The sequence below is a fragment of the Zonotrichia leucophrys genome, chromosome 8 (assembly GCF_028769735.1).
Source record: "Zonotrichia leucophrys gambelii isolate GWCS_2022_RI chromosome 8, RI_Zleu_2.0, whole genome shotgun sequence".
Classification (NCBI taxonomy): Eukaryota; Metazoa; Chordata; class Aves; order Passeriformes; family Passerellidae; genus Zonotrichia; species Zonotrichia leucophrys.
The window spans coordinates 13,389,322-13,416,475 of NC_088178.1; the positions used below are offsets into that span (position 1 = coordinate 13,389,322).

General features: G+C 39.3%; 1 long non-coding RNA gene across 1 annotated transcript in view; it reads right to left on the bottom strand.

Moving 5' to 3' along the window:
* Positions 1 to 27,154, bottom strand: part of LOC135451138 (uncharacterized) — a 175,282-nt gene that overhangs the window by 125,992 nt on the left and 22,136 nt on the right. Inside the window, exons 6-14 of the long non-coding RNA XR_010441228.1 lie at positions 21,737 to 21,795; positions 20,617 to 20,793; positions 15,008 to 15,162; positions 12,440 to 14,140; positions 11,557 to 11,672; positions 8,636 to 8,682; positions 7,824 to 7,956; positions 6,849 to 6,947; positions 1,080 to 1,554 (exon numbers count right to left, since the gene is read on the bottom strand). This is a non-coding gene — a long non-coding RNA (uncharacterized LOC135451138). The remainder of the gene's footprint in view (positions 1 to 1,079; positions 1,555 to 6,848; positions 6,948 to 7,823; positions 7,957 to 8,635; positions 8,683 to 11,556; positions 11,673 to 12,439; positions 14,141 to 15,007; positions 15,163 to 20,616; positions 20,794 to 21,736; positions 21,796 to 27,154) is intronic.

A 27,154-nucleotide genomic window follows, 5' to 3' on the forward strand; every position in this document is an offset into this window, starting at 1 on the left:
ATAGCATTTTTTTTACATTCTAAAAACAAAACTAGATTTTTAAAACTAATTCAATGCATGTATAGCTCTGGTGGGTGCTCTTTTTAACTTTTGCAATGTGTTACATTACCCACATTTGGTATGCAGTGAATTATTATATTTCTTTATTATTACAGTTAAGCACACATTGCTGGTGTTTCTGTAAAAGAAGATTCATTTATATTTAAGATTGATATGGAGGCAAATCTGTCCTACAGGAAATACTGCACATTTATCAAATCCTTCCATTACTCTGCTGGCTGAAACTTCTGCCCACACACACATGTAAGGGGACTGACCTACCCACCCACCCATTCCCCAATATTTATAATATTGTTCAAAACAATGGCCTTAAGTAATATACCAAAAAATTATTCCCTTTTTCCTCCTTGTTTGCAGTCGTAACTGTCTATCCACCCCATGTCCTTCCCATCCTTCCTTGGCATGTTCAGCGGGGCTATTGGAAAGGATGCAAGCAGGGCACGGTTGCCAAAGCTGCTGTCCTGAGGGATCCCAGTTGACCCTTTCCCATTACACTGCAATTCTTCTGGGACCTGGGGTGTGTGGTTGCAAGTTCTGCCCTCTGCTGCCTACAGCCCTCGAGCACCCCTAATTACTGTTAGTCAGGTGTTCTCCCCCTTCTACACACCCCTAATCACACTTCTGCCTCCTCAGCCTGGGAGCTCTGCAGGGGTTAACTCTGAAAAATTTTACAGGAAAGCCAGCTTTTATTGTAGTGGCAATTACAGAAAGAGAAAAAGCAATTTAGTCTTTTATGTGGTTCACAGTTTCACTAATGCCATAGACTTTTAACTGACTTCAGTTGTTATGCATTAAGTCACAAAAGCATGGTACACAAACACTGCTAAAATAAAAAATAACATAAGACACAGCAAACTTGAACTCCTGAAACAGAGGCTTAAATCCTCAAATACTAATAATGCTTTTATATAACAACTTTGTTAGTGCCCTCAGCTTCAAGCCAAAGTCACTATAAAGTAAACTGCTCAAACAAGTCTGCAGAAGAAAAAGGGTTTTAAAATCTGCAAAGAATTCCTTACCCCTCTGGTGGTGTAGTTTTCCTAGTGCTTTCTGCATCTCCTGCCATGTGATGAAAACAGGAACCTGGATAAAAGGCAACATGGCCAGTTGAATCAGTTGAACTGGAACAGGGACTCTCATCGCCATGGGAAATCCCTGGTGTGTTCTGTTCACTTCAGGGGTGAAATCTGTGCAGAATAATTTCATAATCTTTAGTTCTGATGACACCATATAGCATTGCATGTCTCCATCTCTGTCTTGTCCAGTTCAGCCAACTTGACAGCTGATGCCAACTGTCTGGCATGAAAAATGTCATTCTCTCAAACAAAACTGCTTCAAGGACTGGAAAAATGTCTAGTCAATGCTTTCTCCTCCCCATCAGGTATAGGACTGAACCTCTCCATACAAAATGAGAGGTGTTTCCAGCACCTCTGCTGATTTTACAACCACGTGAAGCAAAGTTCCTCCAAAGTATCGAATCCTTTTATCTTTGGCCTGCAAAACAGAGGATGGACTGAGATAAAATAATCACGTGAATTATTTTGTTGAGCCTCAGCTTTAAATTCCAGAATTTGTAATTATGTCTGAGGAGTCACTGGCATTGCAGTGCCCAGCATGCAAACAGATGTCAACCACTTACACTGAGGCTTTTGGATTATTTCTGGGTAGCCCAGTCACAAATGAAGAACTACCTTTGTTATCCTTTGGCATGAGAATGTATATGAATCCCTTAACAAAGCAGTTCCCACTTATCACTTAACATGGTTACACTAAAACCCATATCAGATTAAGGACATGACTACATGACTATACTTTAAATAAGCTAGCACTAGATATCTACATCTTTACTTTTTCTACAAAAGAACATCCAGGGAAGTTAAGATAAACCAACTAAACCCATGATGATAATGCATGTAAGTCAAAATGCATTAAATCCCACTGTGGATATTCTCACTGAGAGGTAAAGTAGTCTGACTTTACTGTAAAGAGGATTAAGCTACCATGAACTACAGCCATTTTCCTTTTGAATTAGATCATCCACAGAGGAGCTTAAAGCACTGTAGGCTTGGTGCACTTGCTTCACATATATCCTTAATTTATCTGAATTTTCCTATGAATGGAACAAGCCTTAGCTAACCAAAAGGCTCCTTTACTGAATTTCTGCTGACGTTAAACCACATTAATACTTTACTTGGTTTACAAATGTCCTATATAAAACAGCTAAAGTTGTTTACAAACAGCACCCTTTTATAATGCAGAGGAAAATGCCAACAGCAGGCGTGGAACCTGAGACACCTGACAGGATCACCAACTGAAGTGCTCATCCTAAGCTGTTGCTAATCTTGAAAAGCAAACAAAGAAGCAAAACTTGATTTCAGTATTACAGTCCATCTGGAAATGTCTTATTAAAGATGAAAAGACAGACAAGACATTCTCACGGGACAAATTTGGGATGGAAGGCATTTTTGTCCTCCTGAGCTGGGCTGGCACAGCACTGGAGTACCCACCTCACTCACCTGAGGTGCCCTGATTCCAGCTGGGAGAGAGTTAATTTTCTTCCAAGCACGTACAGTGCAGTGTTCTGGATTTAGTATGAGAACACTGCTGGTGGCACACGGATGTTTTAGTTGTTGCTACAGTGCTTACTGTAAATGAAGGCTTTCTCAGTTTCCCATGCTCTGCCACTCTGCCAGCAAACAGGTGCACAAGAGGCTGGGAGGGAGCACAGCTGACCCCAGCTGGCCAGAGGGACATTCCCACCATGAAATGTCATGGTCAGTAAATAAACTGAGGGGAGTTGGCCAAGAGTTGCTGATCACTGCCTGGGGATGGGCTGGGCATCAGTCACACGGTGGTGAATTGAACAGTTCTATTGTGCATCACTCGTGTTTCTTTAGACCCCTCTCTTTTTCCTATTATTACTATTTTTTTAAATTTATTTAAATTATTAAGCTTTTCTCATCTCAACCCATAAGGGTTACCTTTTTCCAGATTTCCCTCCACATCTCAGTAGGTACTAAGTGGTGCTTACCTGCTGTCTGCAGTTAAATCATGACAAAAAGATACATTTTTAGAGGTTAAATCAGATACACACTGAAATTTATCCATCCCACACTCACAGATGAAATGCTAACTAATGAGCAAGGAAGAGCAAACACTTCCACAGTCTGATACTGACTCTGATGTTAGTTTATCTGAATGATAAATTTTACACTTGACTAAAAAGAAATTGATGCAATTCACATTTCTGAGTATTGGCAGGTAATTGAGTTGTGGCAAATAAAAAATTCGAAGAAAATAAAGCAAAACCACATTAAACAAAGATTCCTCTTGATTACTAAAAGATAGTTTGGCTCCAAATGTGCTAGGGAACAGAGAGCTCTAACTAAAATACATCGAAAAAGGCAACTAATTCTCCAAATATGGTCTTTATTCAGTTTTCTCCACAGCATATACCTGCAACATATATTTTGTGCTAATCTATCTATTACTATCACCTTTGGATCTGAGATATTAACATTGATAGAGGGAAAGTTTAAAAGAAATCTAACACAGAGAGATGTTGAGCTTCGTTTTTTTAATATCTTTGTTAATTCTTGACCTTCCCCAGAAAGAATGAGAAGGAATCTGCCTACCCAAAGAGGCAGCAGCTGCCAGAGGCACTGCTGGTCTCACACCTGCAATCCATATGCCAGCTACAGCAACACCTCCGCACACCTGGTGCAGAAGCAGCAGCTCTGCTGCCAGTGATCCTGCAGAAGAGCTCTAGAAAACTCTTTTGCTTTGACTCCAGGCAGGTTACATTTGTCTCTGCTGTGCATCTCCAAATAACCAGCATCAAGACTAGGTTTATGTACACTAAGCTGTTATACCACTTAGATGAAAACTTGGAACAGTTTCTCTATTCTGTGGTGATCTACATCAGATTAAAAAAGAGATCTGAGAAGAGAGTCTGGCAATAAAAAAAATAGGTAAAAGACTATCTGTTTTTCATGAAATAGAGAATATTTCCATCTCACATGTGCTAGTAAAATCTTTTAAATTTGTTAAATCATCCCCTATAAGAAAGACATCACTTTTCTTATAGATCTGTTTCATCAATGCACAAGCCAGGCAGAAAGAGGACCCCTACAACTCCCATAAATATAAGACCCTTTATACTATCTTATAACACAGATTTTAATTGATTTTTATAGCAGAAGTCTGAGAATTACAGCATGGACTACATTAAATCATTATTATTCACAACGGAAAAGATTTATTTAATCTCTAGCTGAAAAATTCTTTGTGCAAGGAGTTTGGAGAGCACACTGTCATCCTTACACTCCCTGCTCTGTTGCTCTGTGCTTCTACCTGAGGTGGCCTAACCCTCCTCGCATGCCCATGGAGCCCCTGTGTGCCACCCTGCAGCCCATGACCCTGAGGGACAGTGCCAGAGCTCTGCCCAGGAGAGGATGGCTTCCTTGCCAGGCTGTCCCTGCTGCTGGGAACACTGCGAGCCACCAGGGTCCCCATCCCCTTGATCTACCACTGTCACTGCTCGCTGGGGTGTGCTACCAACAGGGACAAGCTAATATGTTCATCCTCAAGTGGCAAATTGTACACATGCCAGGTACTTCTGTCTGGCACAGCTTGAATCTTCTGCCTCGCAGGAAAACACTACTTGGGGGCAAATGTGGCTGCAAGGGACCAGTCATTCAATGCATATTTCTCCTGCAAAACTTTTTTCAGCATCTGCACTGCTCTATGATTATCTGAATGCTATTCAATCTACCTCTAACTTGAGTTACATAAGTATATTTGCATCTATATTGTAAGCATTATACTAAATGAGATGGGACTGCCTATGTAATCATGCCACGACTTTTCCTTAGGGAAACCTGGTAAAATTATGTTCCATTACATTTGTAAAATACTACCCATTAAAAGCAGGAATAAAACTTTTATGTTCATGTGAAACAAAGCACAAAAGATTCTCCACCCTTTAACTTGTATCAATTTCAATATGAAAGAAGCATTTTCCAGGCAAGAAGGGAATCTGAATTTGACTTCACTATTACGTGCTTTTGGCTTTGATTGTTTGACAGTTAAACCTCTTTCCAAAATTCTGTCCTTTTTTCTTATTTTAGCATTATGAAACAAAAGAGAAGAAAAACAGTTCATCTGTCTTGAACAGAACAGACAACTTTGGAACAAATTTTCTTGGGGACTTCTTATTCCTTATTGTGTCTGCCACAGAAGAGAACAACTGTTTCTACTGTACTATTCAGGATCTTTTACTCTTGCTGCTGGTCAATTCATTGTTTTAATTCGTTGATGCTCTGGCAAACTTTCAAGTAGGTCATGGGAGAATTTTAAAAATGAAGCATCCATTTAGAAGTCACACAGTGGTGATATATATACAGAGCTTCAATTTAAACCATTATTGCATACCATCCTTTTCCTTTTGTAATAATCTATTAAATGCTTTCAAGTATGGAGAAGGAATAGCAACCTGTAGATCTGAATGGAGCCCAGATGACCTATAAAATACATCCTGCCTCACTGCCTGACTAGTTCCAGCTCTCATCTCTAATGGTTACTATTGTTATTCTACCATTCAGACAACCACACACATCAATTATACATTCTTCTGGGTCACAAATCCATTTTCTCAGGCAACATTTTTGTCTTAATGCATGACGCTTCCTTTTCAACCTGTGACCAAAGTTGAAGGTCTCAATATTAAAAAGATATTTCTTTTTCTTAAACTATGTTGATAATCGCAAGAACAGCTTCATGGAAATCAGAAGGTGCAGCTTTTTGAACTATTTGGAAGATGTGTTTAGACCATATATTGTCCCTTTATTACAGCAAATGTATTAGGCAGTACTTTGTGCTTTAGGTGAACATTTTTTCTTTTGTTCTATTGGTGCCTGGCAGCACAGCTATAATTAAATGTCCCCTGCCTTCTCTATTTTATGACACTTACAATTCAGTCATCTTAATTGGACTTTTCCTAAGCATATAAATGGCTGGCTCAAGACGCAAAACTTTTCTCAGTGAAGCAAACTGAAAACCTTTCACAGTGCATTATCTCAGTGACTTCTTTGGAGTCTTTGGCTTATATTTGCCTTTTTTAAAGTCATTATGATGACAAAAGCTTCAGATAACTATCTGAAGAAAGTCTAAGACAGGACTCCAAATTAATTTTTTTTTGCATATACTATTCTCACAAACAAACCACTTATTATTTTCAAAGGGGCAAAGCAATTTCAATTTCATGGTTGACAAAATAAATAGGGGAGGGTAACACACCACTTCTAAGGGTTTCTTGCACATCATGCAAGAAGTATTTTCTTGCAAGTATATTTTTAAAACTCAAAGTGAGAAATTCAGGGTAAGAGTCCAGAAGCCTCCTCAGCAAGATGCGAAGCCCAGCCTCATCTTTGTCCAGGCACAGGAACCAGCAGCACCCCAGCAGCAGCAGGGCCTCACCTGCAGTCCCAGGGGCCGGAGGAACACGCCCAACTCACCACCACTCACAGCAGCGCAGAGCACCTGCCTCAAGGAGGCTGCTTCTAGCTATGGGATGGTAACACCAGAGACACCATCAGTTCAACCCAACAGGCTCAAGACCAAGTCAGTGGAACAACCCCTGCAGCAAAACTGTTGTATTTGCATCATTTCCAAGCTCTAGTCTGAGCAGTACAGAGCCTGCTTTGCTGGCTACAAGATTAGGCTCCTCTCCTGTAGGCACACTGGGCACCACAACAAAATCATACTAAGTTTAAGTCATGCAAACCGACCTACTGAGAATGGGTATTTGAGATAGGCAGTGAGTCTTGTAGCTGAGTAAGTAACTCCACAACCAAGGAAAGCATCCATTCAGTGGCAGACACAAGCACCTGACAAACCAGAACAAATATGCAGATAACTACAGAGAAACAAAAAGTGCTTCATTTCTGTATAGAGGTACACCCATAAGCATTCATGTTCATATAAACACACATTTGAGTACACACACACCATCAGGCACAAACCTAAACAGAACCCTGCTAACTGGCCTTTTTCTTACTGCTGCCTCCATCCATCAGCTGCTTTCTCAGGATAGTACTGCAGTCAGAGCCTTGTGCATAACTATACCAGGCTGATCCTGAAGTATTCTCATCATATGCTCAATCCCTGCTGCCATCCTCATTGGGCAGGTCCAGCTTAATTGCCCAATAAAAAGCAGCTCTTCCCTTTGGAGACCTATGGCCAGGGGTGTGGCATCATCAGGCAAATCCTTTAAAAAGTATTTTCATGTTCTCTTCATTCTTTCTGGGGCATAAGTAGGGGTAGGGGAATAATTTCCAAAGCTGTCTTAAAAAACCTTGTCCTTTTCAAGCCTAAACAGAGGCACGGGATGAGTTATCTTAACTCACTTGTCTTCTTGTCCTGGTTTCTCTTTCCCCTGGATCAGCCAAAGAAGTCACATCTCTCTAAGGATATCAGTTAAACAGAGTAAGTAGAGAGTTTGCAAGGGGTTTTACTCCATGTTCAAACATGTACTGTTTTCAGGAAAGCTAGTGCTCAGCATTCAGGATCTGCATTTTCTGCAAAATTCAAGAAAGGGTCTTCAGGTGCTAGGGAACATGAAAGGATGGCAATGGAGCTGATCTCAGGCACTTTATAACCATACGAGGAGGACCATATTAATTCCTAGTCTCTGGCCCCTGTCACCACTCTGTGCTTTAACTCATCCCACATCAAGATCATTTTAAAGAAAACCCTTGGTTTACCCTGGTGAGGAGAGAGGCAGCCTTACAGGGGAGCTGAGGTTGAAGGGATGGCCAAAACTATGCATTCCTGCATTTCACATGGTCACAGGCTTTGGGTCTTTAAAGCAGCCAGTGGGAGCCATTTAGCTGAATCCTGTTCAGATCCAGAAAAAGTGACAGATAAATATTATTTTAACATAGAGGTTTTTGGTTGGCTGGTTGATTTGTTTGTTTGTGGAGGCAAGGGGGTGTGCTAGGTTTAACTTTATTATAAACTAAGTCTATATAAATGCAAATATTGTTTTCATAGATATAATTTCATAAAGCAAAACTACCCACAATCTTTAGCAGTGAAATTCAAGTGGCAACTGTGACAAGTAAAGAAAAATGAATGCAGTTAACTTCAGCCATTCCTGCTCATCTGAAAGCTTGTGTCAGTTCCTAAATAAGCTTTTCATTTCCCCTATTCAGTCTGCTGATCTTTGTTGATTTACAGCATGAATGAGCATGGCACATTGCAACTTGTAGAGTATATTTTTCCTAAATAATAAAACATTTATTGCAGACCCATCAAGCCTGCTAGTAGCTTTGAGTTATTATTGCAATGAAGTACCATGTTAACAACTCATTTACATTGTTGCAGAAGACTCTGGGTTAACACTATATGTAATTTAATCCCATTCATGAGAGAGGACTCCCTAAAACATATCTAGAGCTGATAAATTACAATTTGATGGTATTTTTCTAATCAACTGTTTTTCAAGATGAAGCTGCCTTCATCAAGTCCATCCCACCCCTCACTTTCCCTGCTGAGCAATGGCAGCTGAGCAAACCATTTCCACATGGTGTTCTCGGCAAGCTCCAGCCTCAGGCTCTTCCTCTGTCAAAACAAGAAGAAAGTATATTTAGTGGAGAGCTACAAAGATCTCATTGCTTTGGGAAGAAAAGAATTTGTTGGGCAGAGAGTGAGGTGTGTATTCTGGTGGCTCTTTGAAGGGTCTGACTACAGCTTCACCATTGGCCTGGGGTGGGTGCCAGCCTCCAGCTGAGGAGGCACAGCAGCACAGGCTGTCAGTGTGTGCTGGGCAGCAGCCCCCGAGGGCAGGGCAGTGCCCAACACTGCCCTCAGCCCAGCTGCACGGGCCAGTGCAAACAGAGGCTTCTGCCAGAGCACTCACACATTTTGGATGATATAATAACAATAACTATGATAATGATGACAATAATAATAATAACTATAATAAATTATTAACAAATTTTAAGAATCCCCCAGGATGTACATAATTCTCAATGTACCAATCAGAAATTATCTTTTTAGTCAGAGATTAGAATCAGTGTAACACTTCTTTCCAACAGAATCCCCTTGGCATGGATGATGCACTGCAAAACCCATCTTTACATGAGTCCTGCAGCAAATGCCTGAGGCCACAGTGAGGCCAGAGTCAACACAGCAGAGGGAAGGACACGATGTCCAGCACACAGGGACATGCTGTGACAGCCTCTGGAGATGGTGGCAGGGTGTTAGAGAGGGCACAAAGCACACAGTGAACAGCAGGGCTGTCTCTGCAGGTCCCTGCTCTCTGCCATGCTCAGCTGTGAACCAGCGCTGCTGACAGAGCTGCAGCACCGTGCCCAGGCCAGCACAGTGTGCTCAGGGCAGGCTGAGCCACCCCAAACCTGATGGGTATGGACTCCTTGGAATGTGCTGTATGATATCCTGTGTCACAGGATACCCAGGCTATGACCACTTCTGCATTGCTACACTCTTGTTTTGACAAATACCCGCAGTCAAGCAAGTTACTGCTCCTGGTGCCTTTTGGACTTGGGATTTAGTTATAAGACCCCAAAAATAATTTTCAACAATATTGTTTCTACTTCCTAACACTTGGTGCTACTTATGCGAAATAGATTCTTTCCTGAATATAACTTAATTTTGCATCCAATAAATCCAAATTCTTCTTGCACAATCTTCCATTTCTATCTAATAAGTTGGGAGAGACAACATCACTAACTTCTTTAACTCTCTTTGGTACAGAGTACCAAAAATTTCACCAAATTTTGACCAAGTCCTGTCTAAGAAATACTTTTTACTACATCATCAGGCACCCAGTCCATTCCTGAGATCACTCATTAATAATTTGATTCCCTTAGTCCTTTTTTTAAAGACATTTCAAGTGAACTTCTTAGCATGCGAAAGTTTTCTGTCATTTTCTAAGTCCCTGAAACTGCTTATAGTAGAGGGCAGAATATTATTTCTCATCTATTAGTTTCATTTGCAAAAACATTGGGTTTAGTTGGGTTTTTCTTTCCTTAGTACTCCAGGTTGAATATTGACTTGATTAACTTGAAAGAGCCTCCTACTTCAGTTCCATGTCCATCTCCTTCCAGGGGCTGACTCTAAACCAGAAAATGCACTATTTCCCCCAAAACTGAGCAAGCCAGAGACTCTGTCCTACCACCAGATTCCTGATTTAATCCAGCACCAGGAGCCAGATGTCCCAGGCACAGGTGACACTTCCAATACACGTGTACCTGCTCTCCTAACAGGCATCAATGAGAGCAAGGCCAGCAGAAAGCAGAAACCATGTGGCAAAAACAGTTAAATCTGTCCCATTAGTTAGAGAAATATTCCTACATGCAAAAATTACATTGCTCTTACTCAGCTAAAGTTGCATGGCTAAAAAATACAACCATAAAACCCGCATCCAACCACCTAATTGTATTAAGTAATGGTAATCTGACATAATTTCAATGTCCCTTTCACATCAATGTGCTTACTCTGCTTTATTTCAAATAAATTACCTAGGCTAAAAAAATTATTTGAATCATAAGGCACAAATAAGTGAGCATTATTGTTTGCTGGTTGACTAGATAAGGAGTTAAACATCTAGAGGTGAAGTGGAGGACAATTAATGTACTACCCTGCTTAATTATCACACAAGGCCCACTTCTCAGGGAATTTGAGCTATTATGATCTACTCCTACAAATAAATGAGAATTTTAGCTCTCTGAGGGTAATGCAATAGTTTTGGAAATAATCTTTTTATGAGATTGTGGCTTTATCAGTTATGTTTCAGAGTCAGTATAAACACTTTGTATCATAGGAGAACAATTTCAGACTGGCTTGCAATTTTAATTTCTGTACCCATATTCTTTTATTTCACTTTTCCTATGCTCTTATTCTAGAAACAAAAGGAAAAATTAATTTGCATCCTTACATCTTTTCACAAAACACTATCGTAACAGAAATATTCAAATAAAAATAGAAATCATGATTCAAGCAATACAAATTATGTATAAATTGGTTTCCAAAACAATTGAACACCCAGAAAAAGCAATCCTGATGATGCTCAGTGGTATCCATACACTGGAGGGTAACTCAATCACAGCATCAAATACAAAGAAAGAGGAAAGGACATTTCTTTCAGAATTTCACCTGATGATGTAAGACATTTGTTTTTATTCCATTTTATATGAAAAATATTCTTTATGGAACATTTAGTCTCATTCTTTGAAACTTTATCAGCAGAACTGCTGAGTTACTATAAAGCTGCCCAGTTTCAGAGTTTCATATTCACCTTTCCAGCAGACAGAACAAACCTAAACATACACAAATTTGAAAGCAGCTTGACCACAAAAGAAAGCTTTAGGAGACCCAAATAGTGGACCATATGTGATATCAAATGGGCAAGCCATTAGCATCAGCTGTGAACATATTGTACCAACTGGGAATGAAAATAAAACATTCAACTACCAACTGTTATAATCTGTAAATAGTCAAACCAATTCCTCTGGGTTCCAAAAATATATGAATAGGGTGACTCATTGGGTCCCCATTGTCCTGTTCATGGTAATGCAGCAGATTTGCTCCTAGGGAAAAAACCAAAAAAAGAAAAACACAGAAACTGTGGTTAGTGAGATCTGATATTAGCAACAGTATTTGTATATTAAAAGACTCTTGGGCTTTTTGAAACTATATCTAAATATTTCACATTAGGGATAAAAAAAAAATATTCTTTTGAAACAACTTTTCTCTGTACAATGTAAAACATTAAAAAATATCCCCATTGCAAATTATGCTGAGAAACTGGCAGAATACTAGAAAATTTATAGAGGGCACCAAACTACTGAGAATTCATTGTACAGCTGGCAAGTACACTCTTACCTACTAGTTGCTTCACATTTAATAATGCATGTTATGAACAGATGGATAGAATGTCAATAAGGCTCTCTGTATCATCAGTGGTAATGAAATAGTGGACTTTGAATGCTTAATAGCACAGAAAACAAAAAGCCTAGAGGAAATTTGTCAATGTCGTGCATGCAATACTTCAGCAGTGCTTTAACACTGTTAGTGTGAGGCCATATGTTTCTTCTAACAGGATCTACTGGAGCTGGGTGCCAAAAAAAGTTTGACACATTTTTTTTAACTCCTACAACATGTTAAGAGCAAATACCCTGTGAATCAGTCAGGCAGAGTAGTCAGCAGAAGTGCAATATCATTACTCTTTTTTACTCTTTTCTCAATGAAGAGAAGTTATGGGAAACTTACTAGCAAACATTGTTCTTCATACCTGTTTCAGAAATACATTTGAGAGTAATCTCTTGCAATTAAATATAGAAATATAGGCACTAACATGTGTTAGGCAGTAGATCTTGTTGTCACGAGCTGAAGAAGATGTGAATTTAGAAAATACTGCAAGTAAAGAAGAAAATATACATAGCAGCACCTAGACATCAGACACATAAAAAGGAATAAAATAGAAAATTTTCTTTGGAAAATCATCTTAGTCAAAATTCAGCTAAAATAAAAATTTTCATTAAAAATTCCTTGGAATAGTCAGAATGAGGAGATAGCAGCAAGTGGCCATTCTGAGATGCAGACCTGGGAATATGTGGGAATAAGCCCACCAGGCACAGGCTATCTCTGTAAAATGGGTGGACAAACAGCAGCCTGGCAGGTAGCACCTACAAAGGCTACAAAGGCACCTGGAGTGCTGTTTCCAACCTGCACACTTTTCAGGGAAGCTGTCCTCAGTATTTCAGGAAGTGTCAGACAGCTGTGGCAGGTAAGCCTCTGTGAAACACCGAGATCGCAAGTTCCACAGTAGAGCTGGAATCCCAAGCATGAGAAGTCAGCAGAAATCAATGCAAGTTTAACTATTGATTCTGGGAGAACAATTAGACAAGCAATGAGTCTCTAACAGTCTGAAAACTCCTCAGGAAAGGCTCAAGTACTCTGAGCAGAAAACCAATTCTTTCTGCCTTGTGACTCACTCCTAAGGGATCAAACTCTCCATCCATGCTCTCCTTCCCCACATTGTCTCCTCAAAACCTTCCTAGGCTGCTCCAGTGCTACACAGTCATGATGCTCTGAGGTTCACACCATGCTTGTCAGCCAGGACACCCCAAAGCGTCCCTATTGATTTCAGAGTTACCACACAAGGCCACTGTGGGATGGGATCTCTATCACCACTGAACTCAGCCGTATAAACATTCCTTGTGTTCAAAAGTAATTAGAGAAGTTTGACAGACTAACACCATTCCTTAGAAAACAAGCTAGAAACGACAGCCAAAAGATGTGTAAAGCCATTTCAATTTCTTCCCCTTTCCTGCAAACCAGAACACTCATAACTGATAATAACAAAAAAAATGGCATTAAAAAGAAAGTGATTTTTTCCAGCTGCCTGCAGTTTTTTGGTCTGTATAGCGCCAGTACCCACCAGCATGCAGCAGGAGACTGCAGCTACTTCCTTGCAGAGAGAAGGACGTGCAGAGAAGCAGAGCCTGTCTCTCAGTGCCAGGAACGCACTGGCTTGCCTGGGCCCTCAGCTGGCACAGGCTGGATCCCTTCCTGCAACCCTGAACTATGCAAACACAGGACTGGCCCACACAAGTAAGCCCCCTGACAACTTGTTCTCTGCATTTCCCTGCAATAACATATTTCAATTTCTCCTGAAAAAGGAGCTAAAATTCTACCCAGGAGTTCCAAATCAGATTTTGAATTAAGGACAGCATCACCCTCCTTTCTCTTGCCTTCTGTTTCCTGGGAGGTATTCTGAGTTCTGACCTCAACAGTTTCACCTAACAAGAATGAAGTGAATTTTGTGCAAGCTGCAGAAGTACAAAGACAAAGCATTATGCAGGTTTTCTGTGAAGCAGAGCAGAAAGAGGTGAGAAATTGAGAACCAAGTAGCAGTTGGGGATCCTCACTCACAACTGCAAGAAGAGCTGTGCATTGACAATTAGAAAAGCAAAGGGACTTATCTCAAATCACTGATGAAAATGGACTGCTTATCAGATTTCTCATAGTTGGAATCTCCTGTGTTCTTTGGACCCTGAGAAAGAGAACATTAAGAAAAATGTTGTGGTGAGCATCTGACTTGAATGGTTTGAAAGTAAATGTAGTTCACGGTTTAGAAGGTCTTAGGTGGACTTTCCAAAATCAAAAAGATATTGATAAACTGAAAAAAATTTTTTAAGGGAAAAAAAACCTATAAATATTTAAACTTGTGTAAAAGCTATCAAGTAAAAAGGACACAACTAGAAATAATAGAAAGAAAAAGCTTAAGCTCAGCAGAGTATCAGGATAGTCTTCCTGACAGCAAGATGTATCAGCCTGTGAAATAGTCTCCCAAGGAGAGATATGGAAGCTTTCACTTGGGATTTTAAAAACTAAAGTTGACATAACATTAAAAAATGTTCTCAATGAAATAATTCTACACTGGCAAAAAAGCAGACAGGATGATCTATTATGTCTTTTCTAAGTTTCGTCAGGCTTTGATGCTTTAGGAACATATCTTGAACAGCCAAAGGTTATCAGAAAAGAGCTTCTTCAATTAATATGATGAACAACAAGATTACAAAGGTGATCACTGTGGAAGCATATTATAAAGCATCTCTCTAAATACTAAAAAGGAGATGTTTTTCAGACATTGGAAGTATTACTCAAGACCTGACAAACATAACCTCAATCCACCAGCCTTCAAATATATGCTTAGTTTTAAGTATGTCCTTATTTCCCATTAATTTAAAGAAACACAAACCCATGTCTGAATTGAACTTAAAAGAAACAGGCTTCTCAAGAGTCTTTGGAAAATTTCATATTCTCTACCCAGACCTGGGAAATGCTATGAGTAAGCAGATTTAAGCAAACAATACTATTTGGTAGACATGTATGTTAACACCTTCACGTCTCCACTGACCTGTTCTGCATGTCCATCTGAAACTGTTCTGTCTTACCACACATTGGCATATCATTACCAATATCAATATTTAGCACATACTGTGCTTCATTCACTGCTCCAAGATCAATGAAAAATAGTCAAACAGAGCCATGGAAATAATTGTTGAGTTATGGCTGAGAATGAAAATAAAGAAAAAGTGGTCAGTAAATACAACCTACAATAATTTTTTGTCTTGCCAACAGCTTATTAAACACTCACATACAAAGTAGTTGTAAACTATTTCCTTAGGAACATTACTGAGGGTAAATCAGGGCTGATTTAGAAGGAACTCTCCATTTATGTGCTTTAAATAACAACACACCATTTGTACATATAAAAAACATCCATCCTCTATATCCATAGACATGCAATATACACCTTAAGAACAAAAATATCAAATGTCTTTTCATCCAGAAAGTTGCATTTGCAAATAATAAGTGATTCTACAGCACAGTTGTTCCTCACTCTCTCATCATATTTTAAGTCCTTCACCCACTTCCACTAGGACTTTATCCCAAAATAATTCCCCAGTTTGACAGAAACACAAAACATCTTCACCATCAGTCACAGGAGTTTCTTGTAAGGAGAGAGAGTGGGGAGGAGGAGAATTAGCTCATGGTCCACTCTCCTGCCCATCCCACTGCTCCTTGGACAGCCCAGTACCCCGCCACCCCACAGGGACCACTGCTCCCCTTCCTCCCTCCACCTGCACCCTTCCTACCTTTTCTCCCCACACCCTTTTATTTTTCTCTCTTATTATAAGACTTTTCCCAACCATTATTACTATTATTGTCTGAGTTTTACAGCTGGCACATCATCCCCTGCTGCACTAAATCAACACTTGTGAAACAGCAGCCTTGGAGTGACAGAGCAGAGCTGCTGCTTGCAGAAGTGTCAATTTGGTGCAGCAGGGGATGGGGTCGCAGCTGCCAGAGAAGAGAGGCCCTATTTTATGCCTCAAAATGATAAAAATGTCAGAGGGGAGGGAAATCTGTACAAAATATTAAAAGGATGTAGAACAAAGAAATGAAAGAAGAGGGGGAAAGGGTTCAAAAGAATGAAGGAAGAGGAAAATGACACTGTACAATAGAACAAAATCACTGCTGAATAAGATACAGGATTTTTGTAAGTAGGCACTTTCAAGTTAAAAACAAGTCATATGCATATCATAAAATATAAACCTGATGATGTTACCCTTCTGCTTTGGGAGGGGGGGAATCTCTGGCTCATTAAACTGAAATTATTGTCTTAACTACATCTGTGATAGGTTAGGAAATGCTTCCAAGCACAAATACTGGGCATAAAAAGATTATTGCACAGAGAGCTTGATTTTAAGTGGAAATTTAAAGTAGAAGACTGAAAATCCTGCATTCAGAAATTTCAATCAGCAAAAGTGAACAGAAATTCCATGTTCTGGAGTAAACTTGGGCATCTCTGATCTACCACTGTTTAGAGGCTCCCATTTGAAAGTAGTTACCTATTATTTTGTATGCTTAAAGGAAAATAAACCAAAAGAAAGTGTAGATCCAAAAGAAATCCCAGTTTTTCCTTTACACACTTATTTATAAGTGAATCTAATGCATATTTCAAATACCATTATCAGTAATGGTTTGCTTTTAAGGATTTCCTTTGTTTCTTCTAACCTTTCTTTGGGAGCTGCCACTTTACTCTCTATTAATTTTCCAGTGTGTACTTGCAGTAAGGGAAAATAAATGGGCTACACAGCTTAAACACTTTGCCCTGTTAAGAAACAGAAAAAAAGCAAGTAAGGGCACCATTTATCTATTTCCACAGAAAAGTGAATTCACCTTCCCTGCACTGCTGCTGTGCTTTGACAGACCATGGCATCCCAGGTGGAGCAGAGAGGATTCCTGAAAAACCAGTGCTCTGCTGCAGAATTGCCTCATTCAAGGCTCACAGCCTCTCAGCTGCACGCTATCATTTGCAGAATTTTTTGCATCCATGAATATTGAAAGTTGCTGATGGGTCAGTCCTTGGCACAGAAGGCCTGGAAGAGCAGAGGTCCCATTTTGCCTCAGCAGTTTATTGAGAACCCCAACCAGCTCAGCTTAGTTGAAATGCTGTGCTCAGAAATCCATCCTGCTCCCTTTTGAGGCAATAGCAAAGCTCCCTTTAGTCTCCAAAATTTGCCTCTGTAGGTCATCTTACATTAACCAAAAATCCCAGCACAGATACATGTAAAGAATGAAGAGTGTTCTTTCTGTAACTGGTCTTGGAATATAACATTAGCCATTTTTCAAAGACTTTTTGGAAGGAGCATATTTACAGGACAGATTTCAACTGTGGTCTCAAAACTCAAACACTTTATCACAAGAATTCATTACTCCCCTTATGTCCACTTCATTTTGAAAAGTAAATTGTACAGCCCTTCAGCTCCTATCACTATTCTGTTGCCCATCTGGCAGTCATCACTCTTTATTGATACTCATGTTTGACTTCATGCTCATAAATCTTGAAAAGATACAACCATTCCTTTCTTCACAATTTGTCAAATTTAAACACAAATATTAAAAAAGGCCACAAAACCCTCCAGCCTCCAACTACATCGATATTGAAGTCAATATTCATCAATGACTACTAGCTTAGGTATGTGGCATTGTTTTTCTCTAATGATTAGACTAACAATACAAATGGCACACTATTTATTAAATGAAAACCTCCTCTGTTCAGTTGATAGAGCCATTAGGTGTTAAAAAAGCCACATTTGGGTTCTAGCAAGATTAACACTGTCATCTCGCTACAGGATATCAACATATTGATCTATCAGTCCAATTGTACAGCACTCTTCAGGCTTGTTCTAACCTTATCCCAAAAGGCCTCCCAGATCAAGCACAGCTGTTAAAGGAGTTACAGCTCAGCCTATATAAAACATGATATGCAAAAACAAGAGCAAAAGATGCATGATAGGCAGGTCATCAATTCAAATACTGCTCTAAACCTAATCCTTGCAGCAATACCAATGTAATTGAAAATTTCTTCATGAACAAATTTAAAGGTAGAACAGTGACATTAAGCAAATTAATAATTATCAAACAGATCTGTGCCCTTTTCATTTACCTTCTTCAGCTGGTAGGTGTTCATTCAGTTCATTGTGTACATCAAATTACAAGAATGCCTCAGACCATCTTCAGAAAGTGTTTGCACAGTATGTACAGTGGGATTACCAAAGACAGAGAGCTATTCTCCTGCCAAATTCCTGTCTTTTACAAGATCTACAGTGTTTCCATGCTTCCTGCAGTAAGAACTCCTCAGTTACTCCTCAGCATTAAATATGCTTCCCAGTTATTAAAAAAAAAAAAAGAGGAGGAAGGGAGAAAGAAACATTTTACTTTGATCTTCACATAAATCACCTATTTAATGTAAACACATATGGAGTGTAAAGCACAAGTTCTTTAAAATGAGCCTAATTTTCTACTGTCACTAATTCTTTCTCCTTGTTTTCCTTCCCTTAAACTATAGACAAAATACCACTGCCAATGCAGCAGCAAGAGTCAATTCAACTATTCCTGGTCCCCTAGGCTTGAAGTTTTGTTCTAGAGCTGCTCTTGCACTGTGTCACTCTGAATTAACAGACAAGAAATTTTCATAGTGCTGAAAATGAACCATGTCTAAAACAAGGACTCAAAAAACTTCAGTAATCCCTGCTTTGGATGGGGTGCAATAATAACTGCTCTGTCAAAACCTCCTGTCCTGTGAATTCTGCTTGGTCCCTGGTTTACATAGGTGACAAACATCAGTTTCACTTATCATGACAAACAACAGCTGCTAGTCATGGTGTTTATGGCACACTGATGTCATACTGGTGGGCACAGCATAACACAATCCAAACAGAGCAGAAGAAAACCACATTTTGGGCTTTGGGCAAAATCAGTGTGTCCTGCTAATAGAACAGATCAAGACAATACAACTGAGCTAATAATATGCTGTGTGACAGCAGTTCCCACAGCTAATGCTGCCATGGCAGAACTTACGGCCTGCCTTCTACAAGTCTTTATTCACACGAAAAACCAGTAGCAAGAAGCCTACGAGTAAATTTTCCTCTATTACACAAACTAAATAAATACATTCCAAAAATATTTATAAATCCAAATGTTTGTAACACTGGTTGAATTGCAAAAGTTCTGGAAGTAACTGGTTTTTTAAAAGTCAGAATTTATAGCCTTAAGGACTGAAATGAGCAGGTACTATTAAGAAATAGTATTTTACACAATTATCCATTATTATCTGCTTCACAATGGCCTAAAATTGCATACATATAGCCAAGAGTACTGTATTCATAGTTACAGGACTACCGCAGTGCATCCCCACGCTTGGGATTTAACTTCTAAGGACTGACATGGGTCACTGGGAGGGCAGGAAGAGTTTGGAGGACACCTAGAGACAGGGATGCTGGGCAGAGGATGCCAGCAAAGGACCACCTGAAGCTGTGTCCATCCCACAGCCCCTTCCTGTCCTGCCCATCCCATCCCACAGCCATACTGCTCACTGCTCCCAGACCCATCAGCACAGCTGCTCTCCAGAGCAGGACAGGATCTGACCTGCCTTTTAACCAAAACCAGAGAGGTTTTATCAGCTCCTGCTCCCAGCCCAAACCCATGGCAGGGCACAGCCAGCTGCAATGGCCTCAGATGCTGTTTGGTTCCCGTACACACTACTAGGTTATCTCTAAAATGCTCTCAAGCACGAGAGGGAAAACCATTACCATCAATTAATTCTTAGCATAATGACGGATTGTGGAAGTGGAGCAAATATTTATTTTCTGACAGGTGTGTTGCCGTGGAAACAGCAGCAGACGCCGTTTGCTCCGAGGGCCGTGCGGAGGCTCAGGTGCCCCGTGCCCCGGGACAGGAGCTGCCACAGCCTGCCGGGGACAGCAGCACCAACTCCCAAAAACCCCTGCAATTTACGCTCGAGCAGCCCTGACCTACTTTGTAAGTAGCAAGTTATCGCATTAATTTGCTCGAAATAGCAGATCATTCTGTGTGAAGGGATGAAAAACAAAATCCATCATTTCCACTGCAGGAGAACAACCAAAATGAGACAACTGCACGCCTGTCACTGCAGCTGCAGTTTCTTCTCTGAGGTAACAAACAGATGACCCGCCGGTCTCTGGTTACAGGTGTGAGACGAGAACTGAAGCCAGCCCCTCTCTGCAAGCTGAGGGAGAGGCTGGGGTGCTGCCCAGGGCACCCCACCACGCAGCTGGCAGCACCGAGCTCAGCACCCTCACCCACGCACGGCCCCGCAGGATTCCCCACACCGAGGGCATCTACAGCAACATTTGGCGACTTGCAAGAGGGAAGCTCAGCTGCATTTTGGCTACTAGTCAGTCTACAAGTGGTTTTCTCCTCAAAGCTTATTTGTCCTTCTAAAGCACACATGCACAGATTTGTAAAAAGCAAACAAGAAAATTTAATTAATACTAACGCTATGACTTTTTTGTTTTGCTCTTAACAAATCATTCCTTGATCTTTTCTGCATGATTAATTTTTTTTTGCTTCCATACGTGCAATTAATTTTGTTTTCACGTTTATATTACGTCTATATTAAACACAGCATATACATACATGAGCATGTTCAACTAGTATTCAGATGGAGGCATAGGAGAATTCCTCTAAAAAAAATACCAATATTTCAGTCCAATTATAACAGAAACCAAATCTTCAAACATTGGAATACAATGTAGCTACCCGAGAGAATAGATATTTGGTTTTCTGACCAGCAGTAAGTTTGTAATTGAACAGCTGCAGAAAAGAGAGGAAACAAACATACAGCAAATTAGTTTTCAAGCCTAATCTTCACAGAAAATTTCTACTGTATTGTGCTTTCGATCACAACATGATAAACAGAGTTCCTCCCTTCCTTCTCTGTTCTTCTGCAAAACAAATTAGAGTGGTCTATAGAAGTTTAACCTATTGCATTGCATAATCCCTCACTCACAGAAGAAAATTAGGCAGAATAGCTCAAGAACTGAATCTATTCACGACTCTAAGGAGTGTCAGATTCCAAGCAGTAATTAATTTACAATCCCTTTTCAAAAATTTGTACTATATTTTGCTTAAAAATGGTAACTTGTCTTGTAGCTTTTGGTTGGTTTGGATTTTTTAAGTGCCCCTGTCATTATTAGCATTGCAAACAAGGTATCAATCAAAAGGACAAGGGAAAATTTTAATCATACTTATTTTAAAAGTGCAAAGCCTGTTTCTAGATTTTCAGAGAGAATGGAGGAATGCATAATAAAATACTAATTTAATTCATATATGTGTATCTGCACCTATTTATATTGATATAATCTACTGCTGAAGTCATAAATGTTTAAATCCATCGAGTGCATTTGTTCATTTCCCATTTTCAGGAAAAAAAGAAAAACAAGGTTCTTTACCACAGTACAAAGAAAAATGCTCTAATACCAAAAGATCGAATTAAAATAATAGGGCCATTTGTTTCAGTAGGATTTCACACATACTAGAGAAATGCTAACCCTTGGGAGAATGTTCTCAGCTCATTTAACAATATATGTTTCCTCTGATATGAAAACTTTAGCTTTTGCATTATAACATCATTGCTAACAAGGCACACGTATATATCTCATAAGTAGATGGAAACACGAATGTGGGAGGAATTATAATAGTTCTTTATCCATACTGCACTCCTCTCAGGATTGACTTGCATCTGTTGTTTACTCACCTGGGTAGCTTTCTCCTCTCCACACATTTAAAACACACACTCAGAAAAGGCTTGGTTCCCTGAAAGACAAGAAGATGGTAAGTAAAAAAACTATGAAGGGAATCAAAGGAAAAATTTGTATCCCAGTTCCAGGGCTACCGAAACATTTCAAAGGGCAGCTGGCATACAGATTTTTCCACCAGCCAAAAGAAAGCCAATCTGTCTGCTCGCAGAGCACAGTGTATTTGGGGACACCTTGGGCAGGGGCTGGGCAGGGCTGCACTGGTGCCAGTAGCTCCTGGGCCTCTGTCAGCAGCCAGGGACAGCAGCAAACCTGAAATCTGCAACCCACGAGGTGCAGCTCTTACCCAGGCAGTCTTAACAGCAGTGAAATAAAAAAGCTGAAATTCTTAGGTAATTAGAAGCTTACTTCCCATTTTTGTGTACCTGGAAGAAAACTCTGATTGGAGATGAGCTTTTTATTTTTTAACTGGTTTTATGAATCAGTTAAAGATAGTCAGGACTAGTATCTGATGACTAGTATCAGATTTCTAACACCTGAATATTTTAACATTGCAATAAATTCACATTCCAAATTTTCCTGTTTATACCAGCATCAATTTTTCTCCATCTGTAAGAGAAAGTTCAAATTTGACCAGTCAAGCCATTCATGAGGGAAGATTTATTTTTGTAGATCATTTTCCACTATCAGCACACAAATATTCCCACCTAACCACGAGGACAAATGTAAAACCTAGATCTGAAACATCAAATCCCTAAAAGAATTTAGGCAATAATCTCAAATTATAGATACAGTCCTACAGTCAAAATGTCAAAATTATGTCCAACCAATTCAGGATTGAAACATGAATGATGCAATTAGGAATTTCATAAAGCCTACATAAGGGACAGCTCTCTAGGAAAAAGCTGGTCTCCAAGTACTTTTTTTCTGCAATACAGTACTTGTAAGTCTAGAGCTTAAACTTGCACATGCCTTGTATATTTGATTGACTCCATAAGGTTTTCATCTAAATTCAAAATATAACTGTGTTTAGATATATTTGAACATTTTATTGCATTTAGTTAAGAGAGATGAATTTTTCCTGAGAGAACCTAGGGCACATAACATTGCCAGATCATTCCAAACAAGTTAATTCTGAAATGGGCTTGAATCAATAACACAAAACAGGCGGTAAAGCCAATTTTTACGGTAGTCATGGTTTCATAAAATAATATCAAGACAGTCAGATTGTAAGCTCCCTGCATCTCAAATATAATTTGCTACCAACTCTAAGCACAAAGAGGAAATAGATAGGCGGAAGACATAGATAAAAACAAATGATAGATAGATGAAACAAAAGGAACTGGAGGTGAAGAAAGAATGCAGAGTAGTTGCCATTCAACACAGCATGAAAAAAAGCCAAACAAGTGCAGCATGTAAGTAATTCAAGGGAAATAGAATGCTTTTCTTTCATTTAGGCTTTAAAATTGTTATGAAAAGCCTCTTTTTTCACTCTATCTGTAAGACATAGGCAGACAGGGGATGAATGTATAAATATGTCACTGCAATACGTGGCTTTTAATGAAAATGGATTTTTAATGATCCCAAAAGCTACATTTCTGTCTGACTTGCTCCATTTCCAGACTATCAGCATGAAGTATGCACAGCAAATGCACTGGTTTTGCATGTCCTTCACTAAATCCCAGGACAGCCAAGCGTCCAAGGGCTGTACAAACCAGAGCTGCCATTATGCAGAGCAGATACAGAGAAGCTGCACGTCCTTCAGTGCTTTCATTGAACTTTCAGAGCTCCGTGACACCGCTGTGCCTTCTCCCACAGCAGACCCCAGTGTGGGTTACCTTGCACTCCATATGCATAAATAAAGGATGATGCATGGCAATGTGCCTTGCTGTTGTTCTCTGCCTCAAGGACACTTGTTCAAAGTGTGCCATTCCTCCCACTCCCCCAAGCAGGCTCATTGTGTTCAAGTGCTCCATGTAAAACTCTGAACACACGAATACGAGAGGATTTAGCTCACAAATGAAGAGAAGTCACAAGGAGGAGAGAGGCTGATGCAATCCATAGCCTTCTTGCTATCTGAACATAGTGAATTCTTCTTTCCAATGTCAAAGTTCCCCTTTCAGTCAGTAATAAACAAAAAACACACTGAATAATGTGCAAAAAAAAAAAATGTACCAGCTAGTATAAACACCATTTTTCCTGTTTTTTCATGTAGACGATTTTTTTTGTTTTAGATTTCAGTATCATCATAGAATAAAGGAACATTTTCCTTACTTTATCACCATCCATGAAGTTTTATCTACAAATATTTCCTGTCCATAGGTTAGGAAACTGTAATATAGTTGTCATAAAACCAAGGCAGCATTTAAAATGGGCTTGGACTCCTGTATTCACTTCATGTCCAATGCTTCAAGGTAAGTTTTGTGCAACCTATGTTAACTTCGACAAAAAACATCTCCATGTTTATTTCCTGTGTTATCATTTTTGCTTCTTTGAAATAATAGAAGACAGAAGGAATCAAAAATAGAAGACTGATGAAAAAGATAATGACTGAGAGGGGCCACAAAATTGGTTAACAAATGCTCCTATCCATTAATGAGTCAGAGGGCACAGCCTTATGAAGGGTCCCACAGAATCAACAATTTACATCACCTAACAAACAAATAACAAAAAAGGCCCCCAAAACCCCCATTTGCTGGGCACTTTCAAATTCATCCATTTTTCCATTTTGTCTGCTCTCCTGACTCGGAGTGCCTTCCAATTAATGTTTATCAAATGTCTCTCCCTTCTTCATTTAAATCAGTTCAAAAACTGCACCTGTTTCATGAGACCTATGTGTGCTTCTGACAGCTAATATTTGAGAAAAAAACAAAGATAACTTAAAAATCCTACGTTAAACTACATAAAAATGTAATCAAGAAAGAGACTAAGATTAGCTCTGCCAGCACAGGACATCAGCAAGGCACGTGGGGGTACCCAAGGATACAGGTGGATAAATATGTGGTGTGCAGCCTGGGAAGGACCCCACACATCTCATGCCATCAAATGGGGCTGAAATTCAGCAACAGCACACAACAGTTACTGAGTGCCCTGGAGACACCATATTTACCTCTTTCCTCTAGAAAATAAGGTGAAAAAATCCTTGCAAGAGTGCCACAAAACAAAACAACAACAAAATCAAGCTGCATACTCGAAGCCAGGGTTCATTTTAAACAATAAAATGTGGGAAGAAATTAGAAAACAAGAAGCAGCTACTGTGAACAACAGCCAGAGGAGGCTATCAAAGCCAAGGCACAGACAGCTACAGTCACTTGCCAATGTACAGATTCACTCCAAGCTCCACTTAAAGCTATCACTGCTTCTACAGAGCACAGGCAAGGAACCAGATTTGCCCTAAAAGGCTATACAGGACTCTTTTACATACACTTTTGCTAATACACAACAAAGTACTTTATATAGCACTTTTGATGCTTCATTTTAGCAGTTCTCTCGCATTATCTAGATGAGAGACAATTGCACAATGGCAGGTAAATCTTGTTAGAAAGCATCCTAAATTACAGGGAAGATCTTGCCTCTAAAATACACAGAAAAGATCACAAGTCTATGTTGTGCATGCTGAGGCATTCTGCCTGGGATTCTTTAAAGGTAATTTGGTGAGGAAGAGGCTTGCAGCTTTTTGAAGCAGTTTCCTTCAGTACTGCCAAATTTCAAATTACTTTTCTTTTCCTGGCAGCTGTTAAGGAACTGGAGTTACTGGAGCAGATTATCAGCCATAGGACTGTCTTCCATGGCAGTCAGCACAGTCCCAAGCCCACAGGATGGAGGACGAGTTTGGTGGATGTGTCCAGCTGCTGGTCCAAACCCAGGGACTGTGACATAACCCTGAATGTTTGGGGTTTGTGCACATTTCTGCATTATTTCAGAGATCCCTCCATTCCAGAGTACCCTTAACAAGGTCTAGGTCACTTCTGTACCACAGCTCACACAAATTAACTTCTTACATATTTCTGTCAAGCTAATGGACAAAATCCAAAGAATGTACAACCTTAAAGACATTTTAATGTGTTATTTTCCACTGCCTTATTTAAATGGGATCATTTTTTTAAAGCAACGTCTTATATCCTTGAGTCATATTTGTTAATTCCCTATTAAAATGCACCCCCTTTCTCACTAATAGAGTGTTTTAAATTATGCTCACACATTTTTAAATTCCTACTCACTGTTAATCTAAGCCATAATTCTCATAAACTTAAGCACAGGTTTCATTACAAATGCAGACAGTTCCCATATTCTATATGTTTTACACGTATTTCAGAGAATGCAAGTTAAACAATATTTAATCAGTCTAAGATTAAAGTTTATTTCCACTGACTTGAACTACTTTTGAATGTGAAAGACCCAACAGTTATCTCAGTGGTGACTAGCTCAGTCTTTTTGCAGTTTCAGATATGATACTGACATCCACATGCCCAAATGTAAAGGAATGCCAGCAATTTCAAATGAAATCAGTTCTATTAGCTAGATGTTACTACCAGTGTTAATGCAGCTCTTCAATGCCTGATCTCATTTTGAAAAATCTCCTTTTAATTTTCAAAATGCTTCTTATTCCCCTGTTGCTGAGAAAACCTGACTGTCTATAAACTCTCTTATTAAATGTTTTCAAAGCTAAGCAAGGTAGCAAAAAGAAAACTCTTCCTCCTACCTTTCATCTATAATTGACTTCGAAATTATGTAAATACATTGGCTGTACATTTGGGCATTTTTGAAAAAGAATATTTAGACAATAACATGAATTAAAGTTTTTTGCAATCTTTAAAACACTGTTCTCACAAATATCTGTAAAAACAGTCTCATTTAAGTCCTGGAAAGATGCAGTGCAACCTGCCTGAATAACACTTTTAGGGAAATACAGATGAGGTTCTGCATTTCCAGCTGCAATAAGACAGAAAGCTTCATAATCATAATCCAAAGAATCCTTACTAGTTCTTGCAGGTTTTTTAAATACTTTGTTAAGATGTTAACACAGTAGAAGTTAGATGCATAAATAAGATCTTTTTATTACAATCGAACAAAATCACAACTGTAACCATGATTTTTTTTAAATAACCTTAGTTCTCCAAGACTTCTGATCCTAATGGGGCAATCATGCATCACTGCTGTGTTCCAACAGAACTATTAGGCTCTGTGCTGTGCTAGTGTAATTGCAGTCTAATGGTTTACACTATCATAATGGTACTAAATATTTTACTAAACAAAGTACAATATCTAAAAAAGTTATTTAAATTGTTCCAGCTTTAAGATTGTACATCAAAGAAAGAACAGTTCCTTTCTTTTTGAATTGAGAACAACAAAGATGTCAAAATTAGCTTCTTGTTTCTCCTAATAAAGTGCTAAAAACAGAACATTAGAAGCAGAGT